This window comes from Apostichopus japonicus, chromosome 9, assembly GCF_037975245.1.
Source record: "Apostichopus japonicus isolate 1M-3 chromosome 9, ASM3797524v1, whole genome shotgun sequence".
Classification (NCBI taxonomy): Eukaryota; Metazoa; Echinodermata; class Holothuroidea; order Aspidochirotida; family Stichopodidae; genus Apostichopus; species Apostichopus japonicus.
In genome coordinates this window covers 30,825,379-30,842,338 of record NC_092569.1, presented here as the reverse complement: position 1 = coordinate 30,842,338, position 16,960 = coordinate 30,825,379, and the positions used below count along the sequence as shown (strand labels likewise).

At 34.3% G+C, this 16,960-nt stretch overlaps 1 long non-coding RNA gene across 1 annotated transcript in view; it reads right to left on the bottom strand.

Moving 5' to 3' along the window:
* Positions 1-2,596: 2,596 nt before the first annotated feature.
* The window catches only part of LOC139973428 (uncharacterized), a 34,020-nt gene continuing 19,656 nt past the window's right edge, over positions 2,597-16,960 (bottom strand). The window contains exons 2-3 of the long non-coding RNA XR_011795212.1: positions 7,810-7,871; positions 2,597-5,844 (exon numbers count right to left, since the gene is read on the bottom strand). This is a non-coding gene — a long non-coding RNA (uncharacterized lncRNA). The remainder of the gene's footprint in view (positions 5,845-7,809; positions 7,872-16,960) is intronic.

The window sequence follows — 16,960 nt, the reverse complement described above, 5'->3', positions numbered from 1 at the left end:
GGTTTTCCAAAAGAAACTCAGCATGAAAATATGATGTTAATAGAAAGATAATCATATGAAATATTTCCATGAGCTATATCACAATTTTTATTTAACTGGCAAAGGAAACAAGTAATATCACACATTACATCGTGTTATTTAAAAGCCCTAGAGACAAAATCCAAGTCTCAAATTTGGCAAAAAGGATGCATCCAGAGCAAGTCAAAAGTATGCAGGAAGCGCTTGCAGATGCTACCTAGGAACCATACGGATATAGATATTCATCGATCTAAAGCCTTATACGCCCACGGATTTTCGTCTTCGTACAAAAACTTTCCACATGAGACCCAGTATGCCTACGTACCCAAGTGATCGAAGCAAAACAAAACATGATAAAACTTAGACCCATAGTTCTAAAACTTTCGCCACCGTAGCACCAGCAACACGTCGCTTTAGAACCATGCCCGTGAAATGGTTTGTTGTATCAAAATGTTCCCCCAAAAGGCGAAAGGTGTTCCTACTACACGAGGACAGCAAATTAATTACCAATGTATGTGAATGCGCCGCCAATGTGGTAAAAAAGTCAATTTACCGTTACCTTGCGTCCAGAAAGTCGAAACTGTCATGGTACAAGAAACATCTAAGGGAGTTTGCCATTAAACGCCTATCCAATAAAAAGCGCAAGGATGTATTAATAAAGACAGGATGTTTTTTTTTATTTTGATATCAAATAGTAAATCCTACTCATCACTGTACAACATTATCAATATATGTACATAGGTGGCGTAAACGACACTCGAAAATGATAAGATCTTTTTTAACTTCCATTTGATTGAAAATAGACAATTTCACATGAATATTCATTTAATAGCCTGGTTTTCAATAATAATAATGGTTAGGAACTGCATAGGCTACTATGTAACCGAAATAAATACATAAAAAAAATGGGAGAAAAAGATCAAGAAGACGAGAGAAAGTTAATAACATTCTGACAACGAAGTATAATTGAATAAATGATTGAAGGAGAAGGACAAAGACAGAAAGGTGTGAAGTAAAAAGGGGGGGGGGAGAGAGCTGTGAGAAGAGGAGTGATGGTGGGGTGGAACAAAGGGAGAAGGAGGTGGGACAGAAGAAAAGTTAGTCATGTCCTTCCTAATCTAATAACTCAACCAAGTGTTTTTTTGCTTCATATATGCAACAGAAGACCTCATGACTTTCAACACCAACCGTCAAATTTTTAAAACATTGTAAACATAAAATCTTATGTTTTTGCCCGATTGAGTTTTATGTTGTATCTGGGGAATTGACCCGAAGTCGTTGCCTTATACAATATAGTCCAGTCACTTTAACTGATGGACCTCAACTATGTAAAAGGGTTAGTTTAAACTTAAACTCAGAATAGATATACACCCTGGACTGATAATAATGTTTGCTAGAGGGCTACAACATACCAAATTAAAGTTTGATGTACAATTTTAATGTACCATTGTATCACTATAAGTGATAATAATTATCCAATAATCATGTTAAAATGTGCGTTTTCCTTCATTGAAATAATATCACGTTTAGGCTTAAAAACTTTTATATAGGTAAATGAGTCTTTATGTCGAAAATTGTCAAATTTGTCAAAACTTCCTCATTTTATTGTTGAATATAATATTATCATAATATTTAATGAAGTGTAGGTTAAATAAAACACAATTTGATCCACTATGCACTCATTCTTAGTTTAATAATTAATTGTATTTCAATAATACACAACATTGAGGAATTATTATTTATGTCACACATAGACAGACTGGCCAAATTGCTTATTTTTTTGCGCCTATTTTCATATATAACGTCAGAGGTTTTGTGCTATTAAGTCTAACAATTAAGTATATGAACACTTTTTTTAATAGTCCTATCAACTGAATAAGCTATGAAGCTGTAAATTGTATCAATGTGATTAGTTACACCAACATCCTATCAGATATTTTATTTAAATAGGACTATGTGACTTTTAATTGCTTTAATTAAAATTCTATGGAAGAGGTATTGAATCGCTTTAGTAAGTACTTACTGATTAACCTGCATTGGGTAAAACAAAAACTGCTGACAGAATATGAGACCTGTCTGCAGCTTAACGAAACAGCTATTTACTCAACTTACCACGATGAATCCGTATTAGCGATTAAAACCACCATTCGCACTCCCACTCCCACGAACACGAACACGAACAAAGTGAGGTGGTTATATGGAAAATTATAACAACATATACAACGTTCCGACAATGTAATCTAAATTTAGATATGATTAAATAAAAAATAAAGGATATTGCTAACATATAGGTGGATTTTTTTTGTTGAATAATTGCGTATCAACTCCACAAATAAGTATTTCATAGAGTACATGTTGTAAAGGTTGTCCCCAATCCATATCCTTACCGGAATCGAATAGAGGGGGCTCTTCCAAATATATTTTGTTTAGAACTTTAACAGAACCGATTTCCAGCATTCCATATTCCTAACGTATCCCAATTCTCACTCATCACTGTAACACTTTATTATATATACAAAGGTGGCGTATACGACACTTGAAATTAAAACATCTTTATTCACATATATGTGATTGGTAATTGACAAATATACATGAATATTTATTTTTATATACTAGAATCGGTGAAAATCGATATGTCCGGTGACAGGAATTCGCAAGCAGTGTGGGACGCCGAATATGTTATTACCGAATTGCTACCAGTAATTCAAAGTGATCTTTGGGGTGTTGGAGTGTGGGACATAACATAAACATAAGCAGGTAGAAATATTCTCAACGTCTTTGGAATGGCATTTATTTATATTGATCGAAAAGTTTTCAGCAACAATAATGGTAAGGACTTTCATAGGCTACTCTGTACAGTAAACATAAAAACACTTAGACGAAATGGGTAAAAATGGTGAAAAACACGAGAGAAATTTAATAATATTCCAACAATAAGTTATAATTAGCGAACTTTCTTAATATCAATAGAAATGTGTTTGAATACACGCTTATCATTTATAATCAGTATGTTGTGATGGCTCTCCTATATGTCACAATTATTGTCATTGAGATCGTCTTCTTCCTTGTTGTAATATTATATTTAGAGACACTAAAGACATATGTTTGTATCATTTTGACCAAATCACCATGTACTATACACCCATCGATACCATGTAGTGTTACTATATAACGTAACGTCTAGGTCATATTCCTGTATTAGGTTATATTAGGAAGGGTGTATGCAAATGCCTTAACACAAGAAGTATAAACTCCGATTTCTTGGCACAGATAATAACGTCTGGCAATATGCCTTTGTATCATTGTAGTAAAGAATCCAGCCACGATTCGTCATCATTCAAGATGTATTTCCTTGTGATGTCACCATATCGAACACGTGGAACAGTGCTACGTGGCTCAATCACGTGATATCATACGGTTTATAAGTCCATAAGATTCCGTTCAGTATCGTAAGTTGTCAACCACGTTGTTTAGCATATAGTACCTTGTACTTACTAGCAAAAAAAAATAGAAGGCATTACCTTGTAAATGATGGTGTAACGTTAAAGCAGTTAAGGTACTTTGAAATCATAATAAATATCATGGTGTTTATTGTGTATGGAATGGGTAATCCCTGCTCATGTTCATTTAAAGTGAAACGTATCATTTGAACAGTTTACTGCATGTGTGATATTGTAACAAATAATGGACTGATATGTGGAAAACCATCCGATACATATAACTAGTACAATGTGTCTGGGACATGAACCGTAGTAACATGTGTCACAGGTGGCATCATAAGTTACTGTACTAGCTATGTGTTTGAAGTTAAGTAGGTACTGTATCGTTGATTCCAGTTCAAAACTCTCTTTACATAACGTCAAATCGTCAAACCGAGAACTAAGAAAGGCCATGTTCCGGTATACTTATAGGCCTACCTATAGCATAAAACGTCTAGATCAGGGACGTAGCTAAGGCTGCTGCCTTGTAGCCCCCCCCCCTCCCCCCGTGCTACTCGTCAACATTTTCATGTTGAACGCGCGTAGCGCGCGGAAATATTTTTTCGATACATTTGTACCACTGGCCCTCACTTCACAAACTTATAATCACTCTGGCTAAACAAGTAAGCAACTGAGTATAGTTATCTGCCTAGGGGAGACTTTGACTACTGTGTACAAAAGCTGTGTTAATGTAACAAAGGGGATTTTTATTTCAACAAATTATATTCGACGACATAGTGAATGACCAAAAAATACAGTGCTTTTTACTAGCACGCTTAATATTATTTTCTTGGGGGGGGGGGGGTCGGGGCTATTTATCACTCACATGAAAACATTTCCATTGTTCACTTCATCCCAACTGAGCATTTGGAATGAAGTGACTGAGCAATTACACATTTTGCAGAAAAATGTCGAGATACGATAAGTTGTTAATTTAACATTTTGCAGAAAATTGTTCAATTGCTCAGCTAAAACAACTGAGCAATCCAGCATTTTTCTGATTTATTTATAAGATTTTATCTTGTTATCTAAACAATTTACTGAAAAATGTCAACTTATGGGGGCACATTTTTTCTTATGTTGATGGCTCCTTTAAGCTTCCGTTGATTAGCATTGAGTGTTTTAATTGTATACCATAGAGGCAATGTATATCCTGAACTTACTTGAAGCTAGCGAACCAGGTCAACCCACCCAATAGCAAAGTTGATACATAAATTAACCGAATTGTAGCTGGCGAACGCTGCACAGTAGTTCTATTGGGCATTTTTTTTAGAGTATTTAAAATCATACGAAGTTTTGTATGGTGGAGTATAAGGATCGCGAGATACAATTTCTCAATGTGACAAGGAAAACTTAAATAAACGTAAACGTAAATATGACTGATTAAAGGTCTTGTGACCGAAAAAAATTAGGTCACTCACAAATTACAAGAATATGTGAAAATTAGAGTGCGACAGTCGGAAAAATTAGAGTGAGACAGTCGGAAATTCAGAATGTCGCACTCAAATTTTCCAACTATCGTCAGTTTTACCAAGATTGGAGGGGTGGGGAGGGGTGAGACACCCCACACTCCCCTCTAGCGACGTCCCTGTTCTAGTCAAATATAATCTAGCACATGTTTATTCTGTAATAATAATGACACTTACATACATAACAGATGTCGATATAGGACACACTAGATTGAAAACATAGATTGTGTGACCAGCTGTTAAATGACATGGTCTTCATGGACATCCGTACGTATTAAGGACTTTCCCCGGGTAACGATTTCACCGTCATTACTTCTTTAACTGTCTCAGAAAGTCAGCAATTTTCTCCTTTATTTCGTGCAAAATTAATCTGTTTTATTTTGGATCGATGGCAGAACTTCGAAGAAAATGTATTTTCTTCTTTTCTGTGTTGTTGCTTTTAATCTTAAACGGTTTTCGGGTAAGTCTCTAAAACATTTATTTAATCAATTTAATTTCTTCAAAGTATAATTTTACTTGTATATTTTCTTTCACTAATTAAAAATGTGTCAATTTTTTATTCACTTCAGCTAAAAAAAATGACCTGTGCTTTTTTCAACATATAAAATAAAACAACTGTCTATCTGCGCTGACTTGTTAACACGAGTATTTGCAGAGAATATTACGATTGGTGAGCTATCGGCTCTCTTCAACGGTAACTTTCTTGAAACTTAGATATTTTTTTACAAATGTTGTGAGTTATCGAACATTTTGTATCTTTATTACTTTATTGCATTTAATATCTTGTCATTATATATTCTTTTAATGTTCCTCCTATTCGTACGGTCCATTCTGTCCCATTTTGTTGATACCCAATTGGGAATTACATCATTAAGTTTCTGAGAATAAAACAAACACGTAAAGAGAAAATCTGCAACAGACTTTTTACTCAGCAGAACATCTACCTTGTACATGTCATTAGCAGAGGCTAAACTATTTACAATTAACACGAATCTGTTTGGAGGAGAACTTTGAAACACTTGGAAAAATACAAAATATATATACATATTGAAATGTCTAAATATAATTACTTAAATATATCCAAAATTCACACAATTCTGTTTCAAATACAACAGGTTTCCCCTCCATCTTGAGTGCAAAGCCTGAACGTTTTTGTAACGAGAGCATAAGGGTTTCGAAACCCTACATACGATTAAGTATCTATTAACCTATTATAAGGAAAATAACGTATGATTTACTTGTGAATTAATCATTTGTTTATCAAAGAAAATATAGCATGACGTTTAAAATGCGAATTACAATTTCAAAAAACAACGAAGTTATTTCTTCACGATGACAATTTGTTCCGTCAATTCATAAAACTATTCATATTTTCGAATATAACATTTATCTCTCCGTCAAAATGAATGCCCAACTAGTAGGATAAAGTGAATAAAGTTCAACTTTTGATTTTTCAAAACAACAAATATGCATACGGAAATGATAGTTGAACTTTTGAATACGTTTAATATCCAAATTGCTATATTTAAAACGTTATACTGATATGATCAATCTGTTGGATGTAATATTCGAAAGAAGCATAATTCCTAATACAAATACGTTTAATTTGTCAACATTTTGATGGTTTTTCCGTGAACATAAAAATGGCAGCTTTACGCAATAGAGCTGATTTGTTTTCTTTTTCAAACGAACTAAGAAAACCTCAGTACTGGAACAGTTTATGTGTGCAATATTTAACAATCAGTTATAAACTACAACAAGAGCAGCAATGCAGCTGTATCTCCATCTATATTATTTCCACCGATGTAAAATGCTATTGAAACATTTCTTGAGAAATAAATCAAGGTGATCCGTCTCAAGTGTCTCGCCTGGTTCAGCTATCAGTGGTGTTTTCATCGGTATCCATGCAAATCACCAGTTCCAGAGCAAATGAACCTACAACTATATAGCAAACCATGTCAATATAGCTGCTGCGGTTAATAAGATATACTTCCTGAACTTTGATGATAATTACCAAATTTGCTCCAATGACCTTATGTACCAAGTTTCATGTTTATCTAACAATTAGGATTTATTTCACTGTCTAGAGTGAGGTTATATATAGAATAATCAACGCTTTGGGTTTAATACAAGCGAAGCCAGAGTGCATCCAGCGATAGCATTAAACACAGAGCGTTGATTATTCGTTAGATAACCTCACGATAAGACCAATCAAATTTGAGGATTCTATTCAAGCATGAATGAATGTCTAGTAAAATGACCTCCCGATTTTGCAGCACGAAATGTTGGCTAAAGGTAAGTTTAATTGTTGATCCAACAATGTCTAGTAATTTGACCTCAAATTTTCAGCATTTTCAACATATTAAAATATACAGAAATGACATAGTCGTTATTGTTTGTTTTATAGGCTCGTTTTATTTCAACACTGTGCTAGAAATGGCTGATAGAACTATAAACATAAAAAAAAGAAGAACAAATGATGTAAAAGGAATATAATAAGAAACTTAAGACAATAACAATGTCATAATTTGTCTAAAGACTAAATGGCAGGAATGTGTTGGATATTACACGTCGGCAAGGTGATGTACATTTTTTAGTTGAAATATAGGTGACTTTTGGAGCACACATGATAAATAAGTACTATTTTGGGGGAAAGAATCGGTTGAGAAGACTTGCTGTTAACCTACAACTGAACCATATATGATTTTAACTTGAATAGTAGGGTGGTGTTTTGTTCAAATTTCTATTAAATATGGTGATTGGTGAGGATGTAAATTTTCTTGTAAGGAAGGACACTAATGCTCATGTGTGATGATGAAATTATCCATGTCAATTGAACTTACTCTTTGTTATCTATGCGAATGATGGTGTAGGTTGCTTCAGCTGAAACTTGTTTTACTGTTATCTGTGAAGAAATTGGAAAATAGTTGTCATGAGCATTTTTGTTCATGTGTTTATGGTTTACTGGTTTTGATTGTTGATTTAGCTTTGTAATTTGTTGTATTATATTATAGACAGGAGCTGAAAGGCACGATTGAATTTTGATACTGAAATTTGTAGGGTCATTTGACTTGGTTTGGAATGCAGTGTTCAGGGTTGTGCACAATAGAGAGGGCAGAATATTAGTACTATAAGGGCATGCAGTAAAACTTTCCCAAGCTTTTAAATCAAGATAAGGTATGCTTATAACACTTATTCTTATGGCTCATTTGGATTTTTAAGTAACACTTACAGATTCTCAGGAGTACAGATTACAATGATTAAATAAGACTCTTTCATTAAAGTTATATACTACAATGGGTGTAAACAAGTTAATGTGAGAAAATGTAGGTTCTCACCACACTGAAATCACTACAATACTTTAAAAAAACTTCTTTTGGAAAAAAATCATTTAAAAAATAGTATTTTCAACAGACTTCAGCATCACTCTGCAATGATGTGGAAATAGTTTATTAGTATGTACATCACATGGGAGTCTATATATTTTGAAGGAAAAAGTTAAAAATTAACCTGGCAGGTGGTAGACTCGAAAAATGTGTCGGGCGGCCATTTAAAAATTAAAGTAGGGCCTCCTAATTTTTGTTCTCACTTGGTCTAAACAGAGATAATACAAACTGAAATAACCATCTTTCAAATATTGGCATTTTTTCTTCTATCCCAGAAACTTTTTCATAGATATGTTGAAAATTATTCTAAGTCTGAGGGGAGCAGACAGAGTAGCTATGATGGCCCCAGTTACACGTAATTAATTCTGCCTATCCTTTTATACAGAAAATAATGACAAATATTTTAAGTCTGAGGGTCGCAGGCAGAGTGCCTAAGATGGCTTTAATTCCATCCTATTGATTGCGGCCTATTTTTTATACAAACAAATGTTAAAGAAAAATTTAAGTCGGAGGGGAGTAAGGATAGTGGCTTCAATGGCTTGGTTTTATTTCTGCCTACCTTTTTACATTCTATTAAAGACCGAGGGAAGTAGAAAGTGTGGCTACCATGGCTCTGATTGCATCGGTCTCATTTCTGCCTATCTTTTAATAAAGAAAAATGTGAGAGGAGTAGAAAAAGTGGCTAGATGGCTCCAATTGCAGCATTCTCATTTCTGCCTATCTTTTGATACAGAGAAATGTTTAAAAATTGTTTAAATATGAATGTATAGGAAGAGTGGCTAGGGTGGGTCCAGTTGCATCTTTCTCATTTGTGTGTACCATTTTTTACAGGGAACAGTAGAAAATAATTCCGAGTCAGAGGGAAGTAGGGGTAGTGGCTACGACTTCATTGTTATCAAGAACGTAGCCATTTAAGAACGTAGCCACCTAGCAGCCACCTAGGCCTACAGGGTGCAGGTAAATTGTGGCGGGGTATTAATGTAACTAGGCCTGGCTGGAGCCTTTATTACATATATTTGAACTGGTAGGTATTTATTTTTCTCATGCTGAAATATTACGTAAATGAAGGTGTTCAGACTATGCATTGTTCCTAACTTCGCATTACTCTTACTGTAATATATTACTTACGAGTACAACTAGCCTAGTACTAGACACACTTCGTAGCACACATTAGAATTTTCAGTCAATATTAGTTTAACAGTGTCGGATGATATACCCTTGTACGATGTACGAATATTTGAAGCCTAATATCTGAAACAAAACTACCCAGAGTAATTACATTGAATTTGAATACGATTATAAAACTTATTTTTTCTCTGTACAACTAGGCTAGTAATCTAGATATGTGTTACGATAAGATAAAACGCAACATTTCAAATATTTTCTAAGCTATTCGTATTTATTGAGGTGAGCCACAAATGTTGGCGATACGGTTAAGATCATACTATAATGAAAATTATCCGATAGTTCTCTACCTTTATTTTTAATTCTTCAGGTCATACAACGACGTTTTGATGGATCCATCGGTTTTAATCGAACCTGGGACGAATACATAAACGGAATTGGTTTCTTAGGCAGTGAATTTCTGATAGGTAATGAAAAGTTAGCTCACTTGATAAACCACAAGAATTACGAGCTGCGCATCGAGCTAGAGAATTATACAGGCCAGTCATATTCCTTGACATACGACAACTTTCGCATAGCCGATGAATAGGGGAATTATTATATAACAAGTCTTGGTGTTGTCGATGGAATAACAGGTTAGACTTTTTATACAAATATTTTCTCTAAATCTGTGTTCTCAAAACGGAAACTGAAGAATGCTTAAAGAAAAGTTTCAATAGAGGAAATGATTTTCATACACAACTATATTGATTGATTCCGATAGTCGAATACTTGAAAATGTCATATTATTTGTGTATGTGACATAAATGAGTATAAGCTGAATGAGCCTTAAGAATTAAAAATCCGGCTTACATTTAATCTTATGTTAACAATCAGCAAAGGTTCCGAGCGGCCAGAGCAATACGATGGTAACACGATCGCTAATAACGTAATGTTGTGACAGTGGGCTAACACTTCAAGCTAGTATTAACTTGTTGTGGTTTCAATTTCCCAGATTTAAACTTCACCTGGTGCTCATCCAACAAGGATAATTATGACAATACATGTGAAAGAACTTGTGAGAATCCAAATGATTGTGTCATACCGGATCCAGCGGAACCAGAGAGATGTCTTTGTCCAGAAAACCACATGGTTATTGGAGACAGCTGCATACCTCAAGAGCAATGTGGCTGTTACGTTCAAGGGGAAGGCGTCGTATTAGCAGTAAGTTTATTCGATGCCGTTCACAAGTCTTACTCTATATAATCTAAAAAGTACACTATAACTTAAACTCTTGGATTTCAATTGGTTGACCTTTCTTTTTATTACATCTGTTATTAATGATCATGATTATTGTTGATATTGATTTTCACTTCTTTTTCCGTTTTACATGTTCTTGCAAACGTCTTCTTATTGATACCTAGCAAAATGAGGCATCCAAAGCAACTACACCCTGAATAATGAACTTTACCTAACATAATTAAAACAGTCACGATCATTTAATAGTAGTAGTAATAGTAGTTTTACCCAAACAGCGTTATCAAGCGTTGCACCAAATAAACTTTGATTTTCCTTTCACTGGAATATGTCGTTTAACATTTATCATTCCCTGGCGAGTGAAACTTACATTAATTATGACTGTTAAACTTGTCGATTATCGCAATACATTTACAGATAATAACCGTGTGGCGTGTGCATTGCGGTTAGGCAGAGGCCATGGACCCCGCTTCTGTCGCCGTTGCAGGCAACCTGTTAGTGAAGGGATGTATTACATTTAGAAGGTAATCATAATACTACTCATACTGGTGTGCATTCTCTTTTAAATATTAAATAAAAAGTCATGATTACTTTTTACCAAAGTCTTTCGATTAGAAATAATTGTAACTTTAGTGTTCAGTTGCAATAAACCTGTGAATGCAACATGTTTCAGTTATTATTTTCGTTTAGCAAATCACTCAATCGAGGACGTTGGAGTCCGATCCAAATACCTCATAAAACAGTCGGGCAAATGTTGCATTGGCCATTATTAATTTATTAGATTTTATTTTCTGCTGAATATCTGAAATTAGGAAGGCGAGTTTTACATCAATTCAAGATGTGCACTAAGATCAACTTGTAGTAACACCCATATTATAGACGCGAGATTCCAGTGTAGTGATCACGCAACCTGTGATGAAAGGAACGGTGTACGTAAATGTTACTGCAATCAAAACTACCAAGGAGACGGAATAACGTGCACCCACAACTGCTTCGTTGCTGCCAAAAGAATGGTAGTGAGGGTCAGTACGATTCTTTAAGGGTATCTTAAACTCTTTGCCTGTAATTCATTTAGACTATTCGAAAATACATAGATATGGCAACGCAATTATGATACACCCAGAACGATGAATGTTACCTAATATATTTAAAACGCTCATGACCGTATCTTAGTTTTAATCCAGTGTTACATCAAAAGTCGTTAAAACTGTAACAAATTAACATATATTTTACTACCTTTGGAATATATCGTCTAACATTTATCTTTCCAGGAAGGTGAATCATACATTAATTCTGACTGTTCCTTACGAATAACCTGCAACAGTAGCTTATCAACAAGTGAGAGGTACAGTTGTAGTGCAGACGCTCCTGCGAGGAGCGGAATGATGTCCGTAGATGTTACTGTAACGAATGGTTTGAAGGTGATGGTGTTACATGTACCCGCAGTGGACCAAGAGATTGTTCTGATCTTTACACAGCGGGTAGAAGAAATAACGAGAAATATACCATTTATCCCCCTAGAAGCTCCGGGTTTGAAGTTTTTTGTGAATTGTCTAGTGGGGGATGGACAGTGAGTTTAGCCATTGACAAGCAAATGCTTTAACATTTACTTTCTTATATGAAAGGACTTCGTTAACTAACATTAGAAGTGAATCATAGCATTATCTAATTAAATTGATCCATCTTTCTATCAGTTTAAAACAAATCTGATTATTGACCTTCACCAATTAATTTATCTTACTTATTGTAGTACAATGAGACATTTCATATATTACTCACTTGCAATATATAAACTGTTTGATTCCCTTTGTAGATTTTGCAACGACGTACAAGTAGTTCCGTCAGCTTTTATCGAAACTGGAATGAGTACAACAATGGGTTTGGAATTCCAACAGGAGATCACTGGATTGGCAACGATAAAATATACAAATTGAGAAACCAAAAATCCTACCAACTCCTAATAGAAAAGACAAACACGGAAGGATCGACATACCACAGCAGTTATTCATATTTCAGTATCAGTAACGAGAGAGACAAATACCGACTGGCATTGGGTGGCTACAGTGGAAATGCTGGTATGTATTGTGCTAAATGTCAATCATACGCAGACTTGTAGTTATTACGTAATATCATTCTAGCATAACTACCTGTAGTCGTAATCACAATATAGGATTTTTACTCGTACACATACACAGGTCATGTTACAAATATAGTGCAGTTACTAATGTATGTACTAGACCACGTGCCTACAGTCACGTACCTTTTGTTGATATATCATATCAACCTTGCACTTTCATTCAGACTTTGTCAATCTTAGAAAAGAAAGGCAAATTGAATAGCCTGGGAAACTACAAATTTCATTAAAAATAAAAATAACATAGCCGAAAGGGGGAATTTTTGGAAGACCGCTGGAACGTTTATAAGATTCCGACAAATTAAAATATGAAAGAAGTGATTTCGTTAATAATGTGTTGAATGTTGTTTAAGTATTTATAGGAATGCGTTGATTAAACTATTATCAATTAAAAGCACGGGATGATGGCTCTGACATGTAAACCCTCCAGAAGTAAATAGAGGGGGCTCTTTAATTTAAACACGAAACGTACTCGTGTATCCAAACTGTTACATTGAATGTGTAGACATAATTGTTTTCAATGTCTTCGCATGTTTTTCTTTTCTCTATTAAGTATAATTGTTGAATAGAAATTTTAGTCATTATTATGATCTATAAAGGGTGTTAATTTCTTCCATACTTAAGTTTCATGGTAGGGAGAACATAACGTTATTTCATTAGGGTAGGATTGGATTAAATGGGATTTTAATATAACAGCGTAGTGTCATATAGCTTCTTCAGCATGCAATAACAGTCATTTCATTTAGAAACACATGCACGTACATTGTAGTGTAATTTTACAACAGTACCACAGAAAATATGAAATATTGTAAGTCCCATAAAATATACAGGATGTGTCCTAAAGGATTACGTTAGGCAGTTCTTTTGACCTGATCACTCGCGTTCAAGAAAAAAACATGAATGCTTAATATGTTCGTAACCGTTTGTGTTATCAGGATATTCACCTTCAAACTTTGCTAAATTGTTGAAAGTAATTTTAAGGCTACATCAATGATGACATTGACTCTTTTGAGCAGGCCTAAACATTAATGTTAATTCATTGTTGAAAAAGAAATCCAATAACACAAACATTATTTTAGTTAATTTTATATAAACATCACAAGGGTCTTATGACAACTCACTTTAATACTAACACGAAATGTATCTGGACAAAGTAATATATTGCTTTACTAAGTATTCATATTTACTGATTATTAGGTGAAGCATTAAATTTGATATAGCTCAGCCTGTACCAAATTACCACAATCTTTATCGCCGGTTCTTTTTTTAATAAGTTACGCCTAAATAACAAGTAGTATGTGTGTTCTATTGGCGGAGCTAACATTAGTAAATGCGGTGAACTTATGAAAGTAGTTTTAATTTATATAAAGGTAGGAATAATGAATAGTACGAGATAAGCCTTAAAACGGGAAAACTGAATAAGTCCATTGATACAACAGTGGCATCAGTGTATGTGCCACCGCTTACCAGCGTTACAGTGAGGGACAATACAGACCTTTAGGTTCAGTCGGCAACTTATTGACATGGAAATAAGATACGGTAATTATTCCAAGTAAAGTTTGTGGCAAATTGGTTTAAAGTGATCCAAATTAACGATAATTCAGAGGTTTGCAAAAGCTTATGCGTGAATTTTATGTTGTGTAATGTAAATATATTCTTAAAAGGCGCGTTACATGTATTAACATCTCAACGGGTCGCACAGCATATAAATTGCAAGCAATGAAATAAAATTATCAAATTCAGTAAACATTAGAAAAGTTAAACTTTCTGATACAAGAATAAGAATACTGTGTACAAAATCAACACATAAACAATTCTGATTAAAATACGCTTCAAAGAGATGAGTCTTCAATTTAGATTTAAAAAGATAAAAATCGTCCACAAAGGTAAGTTAATGTGGAAGCTTATTCCATAGGCGTGGTGCACAGGTCGAAATAGCACGCTCACCATAGAAACTATTACGTCACAAGCTCCTCCAGGTAGACCGGTGCTACACTATGAAGAATTTTATGTGTATTACATAAAATCTTAAAAGTAACGCACTGCTGGACATAAAGCCAATGAAGATCTTTGAAAACGGGTGGTATATGCTCAAATTTATTTGTTCTTGTAACGAGGCGGGCAGCATAATTTTGAATTAAAGTAATTAAAGCATAAATAAGTTTTTCAGTTGCGCTCTGATCTAGCATATTTCTGATACTGTCTATCTTCCACAAAGCACACAAAGCTGATGTACAACAGACATAAATGGCGGAAATGTATTTTATCATTGTGTAAAAAAGCAATGATCATATTTAGAGTTTATTTGATTGACAGTGTTAAGATAACTTTAGGCACACACATGATGTTGATACGTTTTAATTTGTTGCGAATCACTCTTATCTATATCCAGGTTGTATTTATGTGTCACTTTTGATGAGTACTGACCCTTTAAATTCTTCGCGGCCCATCAATTAAAATGGCTGGACATATTATTCCATCAAACAGTTTGTCAATTACAAGAAAACTTAATTAAAAAACATACGAATTTGATTGCCACAATAACCATGACGAGTTATATAGAATGTCATCCAAAGATGTTCTGTTGATGATATGATGTTAAAACGGAATGAGCTGTTACTATTGATGAAACAATGGATTAATAATAAATATTTATTTTTGAACAGTTAGAACCATCCCACTATCTTGGAGAGATTTAGAATATTTAAAAGAGTATCTTAAAATCACAAAAAGCAATTGCAATTTGTTTTACATCGATAATAAAATTCTGCCTTAAGTTACTCTTTAAACTTTTGCTCCTATGTGGATCTGTCTTGAGCTATAATCAATAATCGGTTATATCATTTTAAGCCAAGAAATTATCAACCGCATGATTGAACGATAGATATATTGTTAGGTTAAAAGTAAAGAAAAATAGAAAAGACAGAAAAAATAGGATATCAAAATTACGATACACACTTTTCAAAACGGTTCTTACTAAAAAAAAAAAACACATATAGCTATAAACATATATAAACTTCTTTCTATCTTGAAAAGCAACATATTTGTTTTTTGAAAAGGCATTAACCCCGAAACAAGCTTTATTCTCAGAAAAAAATGAGAATAGAAATCTACTAAATTCCAGGAAAAAACCGATTGGAACGTTTGAAGTAAACTCGTCGTACAAATACTTAGCTATGATCCTCTGTCGCCACTGATTGAATGCAGTTTGGTCATATACCGCAAATACTTTATGTGAGGAAGGTGTATGGACGTAATTAAATTATTTAAATAAGTATAAACTCTGATTTTACTGCACAGATAATCGTTAAGGTCTATCATAATACGCTTTAGTTTTAGTGTAGTAAGCATCAGATAGCATAATTTACCGATATTTCATTATTTATTTCCTGTTGATGTCATCAGATTAAACAGTGCTACGTGGCTACAATCGTCGACAAAAATAGATGGGACACCCCACTCCCCGTATCAATGTTGCAGTTTCTGAGCGCTTTTGGCTACAACATTGAACGGGGGGAAGGGGTGCGCTTAAACCAATATCGCTCGTTGCTGCTCATACTGTCCCATCATTTTTGTCGAGGATTGTAGATCATGTGAAATCATACTGTTTGTGATACCGTTCTGTGTATCAGTTGCGTGCCGCGTTGTGTAGCATATTGTAACCTATACATGCAATTACGGATAATTGTAGATATGACCTTTTTCATTACATCTGTAGTGTTTTTAAGCAGTTAACATAGTTCAATAAAATCAAATAAAACCAAGGTCTTCATCAAGTTTACAAGGAATGGATAGATCACGTTTCAGATCATAAAAGGGCCATTGTAACGCTTCTACGGTTCACTGCATGTGTGATATTGTAACAAACAATGCGAAAACAAACACAATTATTATTGTAACAAACTTAATGTTAATTGTCCTAAATTTCAATCAAACAAGGGTCAAAACCATTCACATGCAAACTGTGATCACATCGCGAAGAATAATTAATCTCCCTTTTGAAAGGCGTACAGCATTATACTGTTTCTGCGATTCGTTTGATACTCGAGAGATGCTACTGGTTGATATAACTATTGCTCGAATCCGAGCGACCTTCCATAGTCGACTTACTGA